At 40.8% G+C, this 12046-nt stretch overlaps 1 protein-coding gene across 1 annotated transcript in view; it reads right to left on the reverse strand.

The window, feature by feature from the left end:
* The window catches only part of LOC136831091 (probable E3 ubiquitin-protein ligase HERC1), an 801341-nt gene that overhangs the window by 545562 nt on the left and 243733 nt on the right, over positions 1–12046 (reverse strand). The gene's annotated exons all lie outside the window — the stretch shown is intronic.

Raw genomic sequence — 12046 nt, forward strand, 5'->3', positions numbered from 1 at the left:
CCCCGTCGAAGGCTAAAGTCTCCACACCTGCTTCAGGAGCAAACCTAGTACCTCCGGCAAAGCGCCGTGAGGAGCATCAAGCAAGCCTCCCTCGCCAGCTGCCTTTGATCGGGCGTTTGCAAATCAACTATTCGAAGTTCTCGGCGGAGGTTGATCGAAGTTTATCAAATCTCCGAAAAACTGCCATGTGATAATATACTGGCGGGGATGGCTCGCCATGGCGAGTCAGAACATGGTATACTATTCCCGGATCTGTTGATCTCCTCATGGCGTGAGAACCCTTGGCGTTTTAAGCCCTCCGTGCTATTCAACACGGTACTTTAACTGTCGTCTTGGCAGGCGGTTGGAGAACTTGAGTTCTTTCCTGCGATCTCCTGCCCACATATCCAAACCCCGTTAGGCCTTGGAAGAAGCCTGGAGTGCAGCTCAGACAGGGGCCTAGAGAGACCAGTGATCTTCCCTGGAATAAGCTCAGTGGCTCTCTCGCCTCTGTGGAGTGGCAGGCAGACAATACCAAACTTACCTTTCAAGGGCAGCTATGCAATGTTAGCCCTGGGTGATAGGTTGCGACTCCTTGCCTAAACAAAGAGTAGCTCTGGCTCGGCTGGCGTGCTTTGGCGGCAATCCTTTGCCTCAGCAGGAGACAGACTCATCTGTTCCCAGGGGTGAGGAGTTCTGGGTTGGCGCTCCGTCCACTTTTGCTGTGCCAGGAAGCTGGGCGCTTGCTGTCTTCGTCAACCCAATTCCTTCGAACAGCTACAAGCTACGGAAGCCCTGCGCTGAAGGCGGGTTGAGCCGGACTAAGCTGGCCAGTCATTGAACTCCGTCCTCCACGGAGTGACTGCCGTCTCCTGTGCAGGCGAGCCCCTTCTTCCAGGTCTTGGCTAAATCCTGTTAGAGTTTCAGTCAGACCTGTTCGATTCATGATGGCCAAGCTTCGAATGCAGGAAGTTTATCTTTGCCGATGCCACCGTCGTCATGGGCCTAGCTCGCGAAGGAGAAAGCTCGATCTCATTATCTTCCTGAAGAAGTAGCCAGTGTCTCGGGGGCTACAAGAGCTAACCAGAGTCTCTTGCTCGCTGGGGCATCTCAGCCTATAAGCGTAGACCCCAGAGATCTGGCAGCCCCAGACAAAAGGTGGCAAGCGGTTCCAGGAGGCACAAAGACCCCATCATGAGCGGTAGTCCAGCCCGTCCCGGTCGGCAGTGGCACAGCCCTCCACACCTCAGCCCATCCCCAACAATATGTGCTGGTCCAACCAGCCCATTCCCTTACTGCACCCTCGTCGTTGCTTCTCAGCATACAACCCCTGGGGCATTGTTAGGTTCTTCCGCGGCCTTAATAGGGCGCAGGGGAAAGGTCGGGCCCCTTACAGAGGAGCAAATCAGCACCGCCCCAAGAGAGTAAACCTGGGCGTGGTAGAGGAACAAACCCGGCTCCTCCCACTGAGAACAATCAGGTAAGGTGGTGGCCTGTATTGGTTCAGAGACCAGTGGTCCTTCAGCCCTTGGGCACCACAGCAGTGTGTCCAAGGTCTGGGGATGGAGCTGGACCAAAGGCCCCCTCCTCTGATCAGAGTTTTACCAGCCACCCTCAAGAAGTCCTAAGATTTACGTGAGGTGCTCAGCAATGACAATAAGAAAGTAAGGCACCTAAAGTTTCAGGCAGGTTGTCACTATTTCCCAAGAAAGACTCGATCAGCAAGGTGATCCTGGATCTGCTCGCGTCTAAGAAATCATTACATAAAAATCGACAAATTTACGCGTAACTACGGTGCTGAGTGGACTCTACTTCGGCATTGGAGCCATCACACCTCTGTCCCGATCTTTCAGGTATTGCTATCCGCGTCCGGTTGCGCGAGGCTTCTCTCCGTTCCTGGGTTTCAGACTCGGGAATCAAGCCTACTCCTTCAGGGTCATGCCTTTCGGTCTAAATATTGCACCCAGGATATTTACAAAGCTGGCGGACACGGTAGTTCAGCAACTCCGGTCCCGAGGGATATCCCTAGCAGCGTACCTAGATGATTGGATAATTTGGGCTCCAACAGTTCTAGAATGTCGGAATACGACCACGGTCATCAACTTCCTGGAGTACGTTAGGTTTCGGATGAACAGAGAAGTCCGCGCCCGACTCGGAGTCGAAGTTTCAGTGGCTGGGTCTCCAGTGGGATCTGTCCTCTTACACATTATCCCTCCCACGCCTCCCAAGCGGAAGGAGATAGCTTCCCTTACCAGGAAATTCCTGAAAGACAAATCAGCAGCATCCGCCGGACATAAGAAAAATCATGGGTCTCTTCAATTTACTCGGTAGCGGACCTGCTCTTAAAAGCAAAATTAAAGACATAAACAGAGTGTGGCGGAGTGGCGAGGAGCCAATGTGTGGAGCTCCAGAGACAAGGTCTCCTCCATTCCCAGTTTAAAGAAGAGACTGCGGCCTTGGTCACAGTTGGTGGCCTGTCCAGAACAGTTCCACTCCAGTTTCCCCCTCCGGCTAATGGATTCTACGGACTAGCCTCATTAAGCGGCACAGGAGGTATTAGCCAAAACAAAAAGTACAAGGGACGTGGTCCACAATGTTTCAGCAGTTCCATATAAACACCCTGGAAGCTATGGCGGTATTTCTAACCTTAAAGAAAATCCGCCCCCCCAGCCGGATTCATATCAGACTGGTGTTGGACAGCGCCGTGGTAGTTCATTGCATCAACAGGGGCGGCTCCAAATCAGGTCGAGTGAACCAGGTTATGGTTGCCATTTTCTCCCTGGCGAACAAGCACAGCTGGCATCTGTCAGCCACCCACCTAGCGGGGGTGCGGAACGTGGTGGCGGATTCCCTGTCCAGGGCCACTCTCTTGGAGACGGAGTGGTCTCTGGACAGGGAGTCATTCAATTGGATTTGCCGCCAGGTTCCGGGTCTCCAAGTGGATCTGTTCGCGATGAAACCTTCAAGCTTCCTGTTATGGCTCGAACCTGGATCCCCAGTAAATGCGCCACGGGCGCCCAATGACCATGGGTGGAACAAGTGGGAGAAGATTTATCTGTTCCAATAAACTTGCTATTGAAAGTATTACAAACTCAGGACATTAAAGGTCAACCAGCCCTGGTAGCGTATTGGCGAAGAGCAGTGGTTTCCTCTTCTTCAGAACACAGAGGTTGCGAAGTCTTGATTCTAAGCCGTATTAAACAGTACAAATAGATGTGTCAACATCTAATTCCAGAATACCTAGTTTATGGACTATAAAGTTTGCAGCTCAAAGGGAGCAAACATTGGCCCGTTAACCTCTGTTTTTAGAATCCAGACAGAAGATTCTACTCTCAGACAATATGACTCAGCAGTAAAAAAACTGGCCTGTTGAAGACATCGCTGAAGCCCCAGAAGCCACTGACTACTAACCCTATATGATTGCAACTAACACAGATCATTGTTTGAAAAGGCCTTGCCGGCCACTATTACCACAGCTAAGTCAGCCCTGAAGAGGTATTCTTATATGGTTTCAAAATTGACATACAGTTCCTGCACTTTAATGTCCTGGAACATCTGCTCATCTGGGGACCATTATCCAAGCCCACAGTCTGTTCGTGGTTCCTCAATGATGTTCTTAAGCTAGCATCGAGATTGACAACTCTCAATGCACTTATTTGGATCTGTTAAGGAAAGCTTTATTTCTGATTAAGCAGCTTCAGGTGCCAAATCTCAGAGCTATCGGCTCTCTCTGAGTGATGATTTTGTTAGTTTCCTCCCATTGGAGGAAGCCCTCCTTTCTCCTGATCCTAGATTTTTAGCTAAGTAAGGACCCTCAAGACAGGTGGTCTCTCGGAGTGGTGCCCATCCACAGGACAGTCTTTAGCCAGTTTTATACCTTAAGTCTTACCTTTTAAGAACTCCACCTACAGTGTAAGTGGGCCCTCTCTTTATCAGGGAGAAGGTGGTACTCTTTCGATAAATGCAATAAGACAACAAATTTGTATTTCATTAAACAAGCTAACCAGGATTCAGTTCCTGGAGTTCATGATATTCGCGCAGTAGCTACTTCCACTAATTACTTTCATAATATGGATTTCTCAGACACCAAATACTGCGGGTTGGAAATCACCTCTGAGTGTTTCGCGACACTATTTAGAAATCCTCGAAGCCCTGAAATTTTCTACAGTGGCTGTGAGGGTGTCATTCCCACAGCAATTATTATCATCCTTTATCCATTCCTACCCCCCATGTCTGCCTCATTGCTTCTCTGCTTGCCCTTCTGGTTGATCATGCCTCGCACCTTGCTCCTCATATTGATATTATTGTGTCTTTGTTATAATTGGAAACTGTAATTTGACATGTTATGATTCTAAGTTGTCTTTAGGGTACTGGGCGGTTTTATTTTACTCCATGTACCCCCATATATATATATATATATATTTTCCCATGTTGTAAGTGTCTCTCATTATTAGCTATAAGGTTATATTTACTCTTTGTCTAAGTATTTTTTGAATATATATTCTGCCTTTATAGTCTTAGAAGTATTTTTGATGTATTTCCTGCCATGTTGTTGGCTATATTGACTTCCTCTAATTTTAAGGTTGTTTACTGTACTTTTCGAATTAATATTCACTTTTCATGTGAGAGATATCCTTATTAAAACCATTTTCATAGCTTGTGTTTTTCTTCAGGTTACCTTGTTTCCTCGTAGTTGGCAGTCTTGGCATGATTCTCTATCACTATTTCACCGGCTGACACGGGGCTGGACTCAGAAAAGGGATTTTGACAAAGGAAAAATCTGGCTTCTGAGAAGGCCCGATGTCCTGATGACCCTCAAGTGGCTTCTACTCCCCTACTTGCACATGCCAAGCCTGGGGATGGTGCTAGCCTGGAATGAAGTAGGTGGGGCTGTGTGCCCGGTCTGTGGGCGTCTGTGTGTGGGGCTGCGGCTCACCGCTCTCTTCGGGGTTTCTGCGCAGGGATATCTTTAGTGTAGCTCCGTGGTTGTGATCCTTTCACTCACCTTGGTTATGACATCTTCTGTAGAGAAGGCGCTCGATCTGGGGTAGTAACCCAGCATTCCTGAAAAGCTCTTTTTCTCTGGTATATCTAGCAATTTATACCTAGAAATTCATTCATGAATGGAATTTCACCGGGTGACCACAGGGCCTTCCTCAGAAATAGATTTTCCTTTGTCAAAATCCCTTTTTGTACATAAATGTAAAATAGGTGTACAAAGGTAAACTAACATACTGTATGTTAAAGTAAAATCCCTCAAAATTGCAAAACAGCTGTTCCCAATTTGTTTATTTATCATACTCGATGTTGTTTATGTCAGTTCTTTGGTAAGTGGTTGTTAATTATAAGAGATGGTTATGAATTGTTACATAAGCCATAAGTTTGGTAATCTTGTTTGAAAGCCTAACCTAGTGCAATCTACCAAAAATGAAATTCGTTCAGTTTGTAATACACAGTGTTTGTGCATTACATTACAACACCCTGTGTTTACATCTTTTGCTTTATATGTGGAAATTCTCAATAATGCTATTCAAACCAAATTCATTTTCAGAAAACTACTGAAAAGTTATTGGAGATTAATTAATGAGTGTGTGTCCATATGTACCCTACACATAAATTATAAATACAATAGTGAAGAAGTGTGTGTGTTACTGTACTGTCACAGGATTTGATGTAAACATACCTCAGTTGTTCTCTCTCTCTCTCTCTCTCTCTCTCTACTATATATCATCACTATACAGTACATATCCTTAAGTGAAATATGAATTACTGTACCATAAACAAATTCATGAAACTAAACAAACTCCAGGAAGTTCACGACGTCATTGAATGAGTGCATGCATAAGTATGTGCTGCCATTTTTTTGGCATTGACTTACTGTACCGTATTTCACTATGATAATCATACTGTAAGTATGATTACCACATATATCATAACAGTACACAAGAGAATATTTTATCACTGTTGATATTTCATCTTTAATCACTGTAAAAATATTTAAAATATGAATTTCACATGTAGGCAAGACAAAACCAAACAGGCTGTAGGAAGTTCACTGATGCCCTACACAGATGATTGCATTTATCTGTGGGTTTGTAAAAATAAGAAAAATAAGAAAATACAGTAAATATAAATGAGAATACAGTCAACCCACGCTTATTTATGGTTCAGCATTTGTGGCTTCAATTATTCGCAGGTTTTTCCGTGGAATTTATCTCCAAATGTATCGTGGAAAATTCATTAATTTGCAAATTTTTCACACAGCAATATTCACTAATTACTGTATTTTCATGCTATTTTCGTGACTAAATACATTTTTATGATAAAAAAATTATTTACTAATTTCAAATATTAATATTAATGTAAACAGCAAAATATCAGTACAGTAAAATGTATTTTTTTTTATGCAAATTTACATATTTCCTAACTCAGAGAGTGAGAGAGATACTTACATAAACTGGTTTTCTCCCCCATCTCTCCCCTCCGTACAGGAGGAACCTCCTTAAAGTAAAGCTTACCATAGGAGGGACCTCCTTATAGTGAACCATATAGGAGGGACCTCCTTACAGTGAACCCTCCAGGTGGCTACAGCTCCCTAAACCAGTTTTCTCACCTCATAATAGTTATGCCACTCAGAAATGATATTGAAATATTAAAGTGATGTCGAAACATTAAAATATTAAAGTGATATTGAAATTATATTAAAATGATAATAAAGTGTTTTAGGATGATAGTTTAAGGTATATTTGGTGTTTGAACTGTTAAAATAGACAGTTATAAGCATTTTTAGAGGGGGGGGGGTTCCAATATATCGCAAATTTTTGGTATTTGCTGGTGGTTGTGGTACCTAACCCCTGCAGATAAAGGGAGGTTGACTGTACTGTAGGGTACCCAGATTTTTTGTCATTGGATGTTTTGTCGTCGTACATTTCGTTGGTGGATATTTCATTGAACAAACCTTTTGTCGTTGGACGTTTCATCAAATAGAAGTTTCATCAAACTAATCTTTCATCATTGGACATTTCATCAAATAGAAGTTTCGTCGAACTAACGTTTTGTCGGAGGGATTTTTCATCGATAGACTAATAAAGTTGATGATATAATGGTGCAATTAGAGGTTAAACAGCCAACCAGGTAATTATTAAATTAGAGGTCAATAAGGTATTTTTCATCGATATTCTAACAAAGTAGATAATGTAATGGTGCAATTTGAGGGACAGCCGCTGCAAGGATTGGAAGAACTACCCAGGCCGGCTGCCATATTGGGCCCTGAGGCAATCAGGCCCTCCCAAGCTCGGCTGCACTCACCCGAATCCGATCTCAGACGGTTTTTGGCTTAATAGCAATCGGACGTATGCTTTCCTGACTCACTCAATTTCACAGGATCGCCAACCCTTGCCCCCTGTGCGACAGGCCTCAGTTCAGGACACCCCTATACTGGATTATTGTTTTGGACTCCTACGGTAAGCCTAAGACGAACTCAAGTATTTTGGCGGCCTACTTTCCTCCTACTGAAATATTTCTTAACTTTTAACGAAACCCTCAAAGTATATGCTCACCATGTGTCTCTCTCCATTCATTCTCAGTAAACGCTCCTTTTGTTTCCCCAGTTGATCCTTTTCTCAGCCTGCCACCTATCGTTTGCATGCTAGTTTAACTTCAATTTGTGGACAGTGCAATATAAGTGAGTTTCGATTAGCTGTGCCATTCGTGGTCACGTTATCAGTTAGGGACTGCTTAGTATTCCAAGTACATGGGGCTTCAATTCTTGCCAATCCCATAGTTAATTCACCACTCTCTTTCAGAGGGATGCCGTTATCATGAGTGACCAAGGGAACTCTCAGCTCATCCTTGCATTCATTGTCTGCACCGCTCCAAGTGCGACGAGGAATTTCACCTTTTACAGCACTGCCGAATCCTTATAATCTCAGTTTATTACAAGTTGACCATCACTAATCCGGTAAAAATTTCAGCTAGAGTAATTTCTAACGTTTCCGTGATAATTTTCAAATTTCCTGGGTCGCTGCGCTAACTCGCTCGCCGGCCGCTTTGATTTGGTGGTGCAGTGTGCTGCATCAACAAACTGGTAGCCTAGCCTACATTATACTGAACTCTATTCACATATTAACAGTATTATACAAACATCAACATAACGAATGTGCATCTTTTTCATGGATCTTTTAAAAAGCTATGCTTTACTACACTGTTTCCAATTGCGTATATTCTCATATTCCTTTTGTATTATAAACTGCGATCAATGTTTTGTTTTGGGAATCGATATGGTGTTTATTTCGCCGCATTTAACTAAGTTCAAAGCGCTTTTCATTCTTCTAGTTAGCGTAAATGAATATGGATACTTTATTTATTTGGGACACGGATATTTTTCGTTACACGAAGTGTTTTTAAGTTGAAATGTAACTTAAATATGTCTCGTTGTGAAATTAATTTAGCTATTTTTTTCGTTAATATATGACGTTCGCGGGAATCCCGGCTGGCCGTTTTGGGGGCACGTTTGTTTTGTGTAAAATAAAATCAAGATTCCGTTCGCTATTTTCTCTTGATTTCATCATAATACGAGCTTTACGTATTTATCTTTTATCGGCGTGAAAACAGTAATAATTTGTATTCTTTCATGCCCGGTAGTTTTGATTAAAATACATTCTGAGTTTCATCCATGTTGCCAATGCACAATAATTTATAGTCATTAGCAGCTTGAACACAGTTTTCTCAGCTTCAGCTACAACTTACAGCTTAAAGTTACTGTAGCAGTATATTTTCCTGCCGATCTTTTCTCCAAAGCGAATAAGGGTATAGTGTAAAAAATATATCAGTCTTATTGTACAGTACTTAACGTCATTTGTAACATAACTACAGTAATTGTGTATTACCGTACGATGGTTGAAATACAAGCAAAACAGTTGTTATCCGATACGATTATTAGCAAAACAACAGTTTCCCGTTTGGTTGTTTTATTGCACGATTTACGCAAGAGTATAACGTTACTAACAATACTTTTATCACATTCTCTTTTACTTTTTTAACTAGCAGATGGAATAAAGAGATGGAGGAAAAGAAGTTTTTCTATTGTAAGTTGGTCTCTCTCGCTGCCTGATTGTGCCTGCGCGAAATCTAAAAATATTTCCTAAATACTTTCGTACCGGTATTAATTGCTAACACCATCGTAAACTTGAAATATCGGAAGTCGAATTATCGTAACTCGAGCACTACCTGTATTTGACAATTGTCTTTTCTTTATTAACCAACTTGTACTGATTTATGGGATATTTTAATTCTAAGATGAGGTGCTTAGCTACTGGGTTTCGTGTATTCTAGCCTAATAAGTGGCTAATCCAGCAAAATGGCTATTCCGGCACCCTCCAAGTCTCAATGATGCCGGATTAGTGATGGTCAACCTGTATTATTATTCACATGTGCCCCTATTGTTATTAATTGTTAACCGAGTATAATTACTCCTTGTAGTAACTTGACTAAAAAGTGTACCGAAGGTGAGTAATCATCTTCTTTTCATTTTTCTCAGTTTCTTTTTGTTTTACTTGCCAGCCATTTCATTGCATTCCGTTGCCAAGGCCAAGGCTGTTGAGTAACATTAGCATGAATATATATTTTATTACAACGTTTTACCTAAATCAGTTCAAAGTAAAAAATAATTAAAGTATAAATAATTTTAATTATTATTTTGTTATAGCCATGGAGTTCACTGTTACTAATTGTGGTAGAAGGAAACTACTGCACAATGGGTATGCTTATACAGCTGACAAAAAGAGGGATGACATTACCTATTGGAAATGCGAAGAAAGAGGAAAATGTGGGGGGGCAACTGAAGACAGTGAATGATATACTGCAAGGTGATCCACCTCAGCATTCTCACCCACCAGATGCGAGTGGAGCTGTTGTACTCAAGACAGTACAGAAGATGAAGGAAAGGGCCTCTAATACTGAAGAAGTTATGAGTACTAAAATTCAGAACAGCACATCTGACTTCCCCTTAGAAGCAATTGGTTCTCTTCCCAAAAAAAGACAGTCTTGGCAGAATGATTAGAAGACAAAGGACATACATAGATGGGCATGAAGTAACAGACCAACTTAGGGTTTTGTTAAGGGGAGAGAGATTCGTTTTATTCAAAGAGGAAAGCATCATTATAATGGCAACTGACGCTAATCTCGATTTATTGGCAAGAAGTATGCATTGGTTTTTCAAGAGTATGTTTGATAGTGCTCCTGCCAACCATCAACTATATACCATCCATACTCTCCTTGGAGAAAATCATACTGTTCCACTTGTGCACTGCATCACAAAATTCAAAAATCAAGAAACATATGATACGATATTTTCTAAACTTAAAAAAGCATGTGCTATGGGGCCTATATCAATAAATGTTTTGAAAAAGCTGCAATAAGTAGCATAGAAAAAAATTTCCCTGATATTCATATATCTGGATGCTTTTCCACTTTGGTCAGTGCCTTTGGAGAAAGATCCAGGACTGCGGCCTGCAAAATTAGTATAATAGTCCAAGGAATGCTTTTCTAAACAAAAACATTACAGCCTTGGCATTTGTTCCAAAGTAGGACATCATAGATGTATTTAATGAATTGATAGCTTCTTTAGATGAGGAAACAGATAATGTCTTGGGAGAATTTCTCATCTACTTTGAGGGCAATTAGTTAGGTGCTGTACAAAGGGAAGGCAATGATGCACACAATTTGATATCTCCATGTGTATGTAAGAAGGGAATACCATGCACAAATAATTCTCTTGAAGGTTGGCACCAAGTATTTCAACTATGACTATCAACCATTCATCCCTACTTATCTTGCCTTATAAGAAAACTTAAAAAAGAACAAAATGATTGGGAGCAAACAATACAACAGGCTTTATGTGGTGTAATGCCTAAAGTTCCTAAAAAGAAATATGCAATTGTTAATAGAAGGTTAAAAAGCTCTCAGATGACTAAAAACTTAGACTGCAGTACTTAAAAGCTATTGAACATAATTTGCAAGTTTTACTAGAATCCAGATGGATTTTTAGATGGACTGTAATAGCTAAAAATTTATAGCATACAATTTTTAAGTTTTACTGTAATTTCAATAAATGTATACTACATTCTAATGAAAGCACAGTTATTCACCAAAACAAAATCTTTAATGGTTTTATTTAATGTTTAATTTTACATGATAATAAAAGTTCCTTTAAAAAGAAACCTATAAAGTGAAAAAAAATAAATTGGAAGTTTACAACAGACCATGTTTTAAGTGGTAGTTTACCAAGATTTAGTAAAAACACTAAAATGGGTAGTTGGGAGACACACAGATGAAAGAGGAGTTACTTACATTAACAAAAAATAAAAGAAAAGCCATAAAGGAAAATGAAACCATCTATCTACTATACGGTTATTCAACAAGACATCCTTAAACGAAACTTCTACTTGACAAACTGTCCAGAGACAAAATGTTAGTTCGACGAAACGTCCAATGATGAAAGGTTTGTTCAATGAAATATCCGGCAATGAAACGTCTGGCAACAAAAAAGTCCGGTCACGGTACTTTAGCATAAAATACAAATAGAATAGTGAAGAAGTGTGTGTTACTGTGTTAGGTTTCTATATAAACATACCTCAGTTGCTGTTATTCTCTCTCCCTCAGTACTATAAATATCCTTTAATGAAATATGAATTACTGTATCATAAACATAAGTACACAAAACTAAACAAACTCCAGGAAGTTCATGATGCCATTGAATGAGTGCATGCATACGTATGTGTTGCCATTTTTTTTCCTTTGCTTGATATCTTGTACCATAGTTCATTATGATATATGTGATAATCATACTCTTAGTATGATTATCACATATATTATAACATTACACAAGAGAATATTTTTATCACTGTTGATATTTCATCTCTAATCACCATAAATTATTAAAAATGCAAATTTCATATGTAGGCAAGACAAAACCAAACAGGCTATAGCAAGTTCACACACACACCATCAAATGAGTATGTGCAATTGTATGTACCCCTATGCACACAATTGGAAAAATAAAAAATTA

Source organism: Macrobrachium rosenbergii, chromosome 48 (genome assembly GCF_040412425.1).
Source record: "Macrobrachium rosenbergii isolate ZJJX-2024 chromosome 48, ASM4041242v1, whole genome shotgun sequence".
NCBI classification, from domain to species: Eukaryota; Metazoa; Arthropoda; class Malacostraca; order Decapoda; family Palaemonidae; genus Macrobrachium; species Macrobrachium rosenbergii.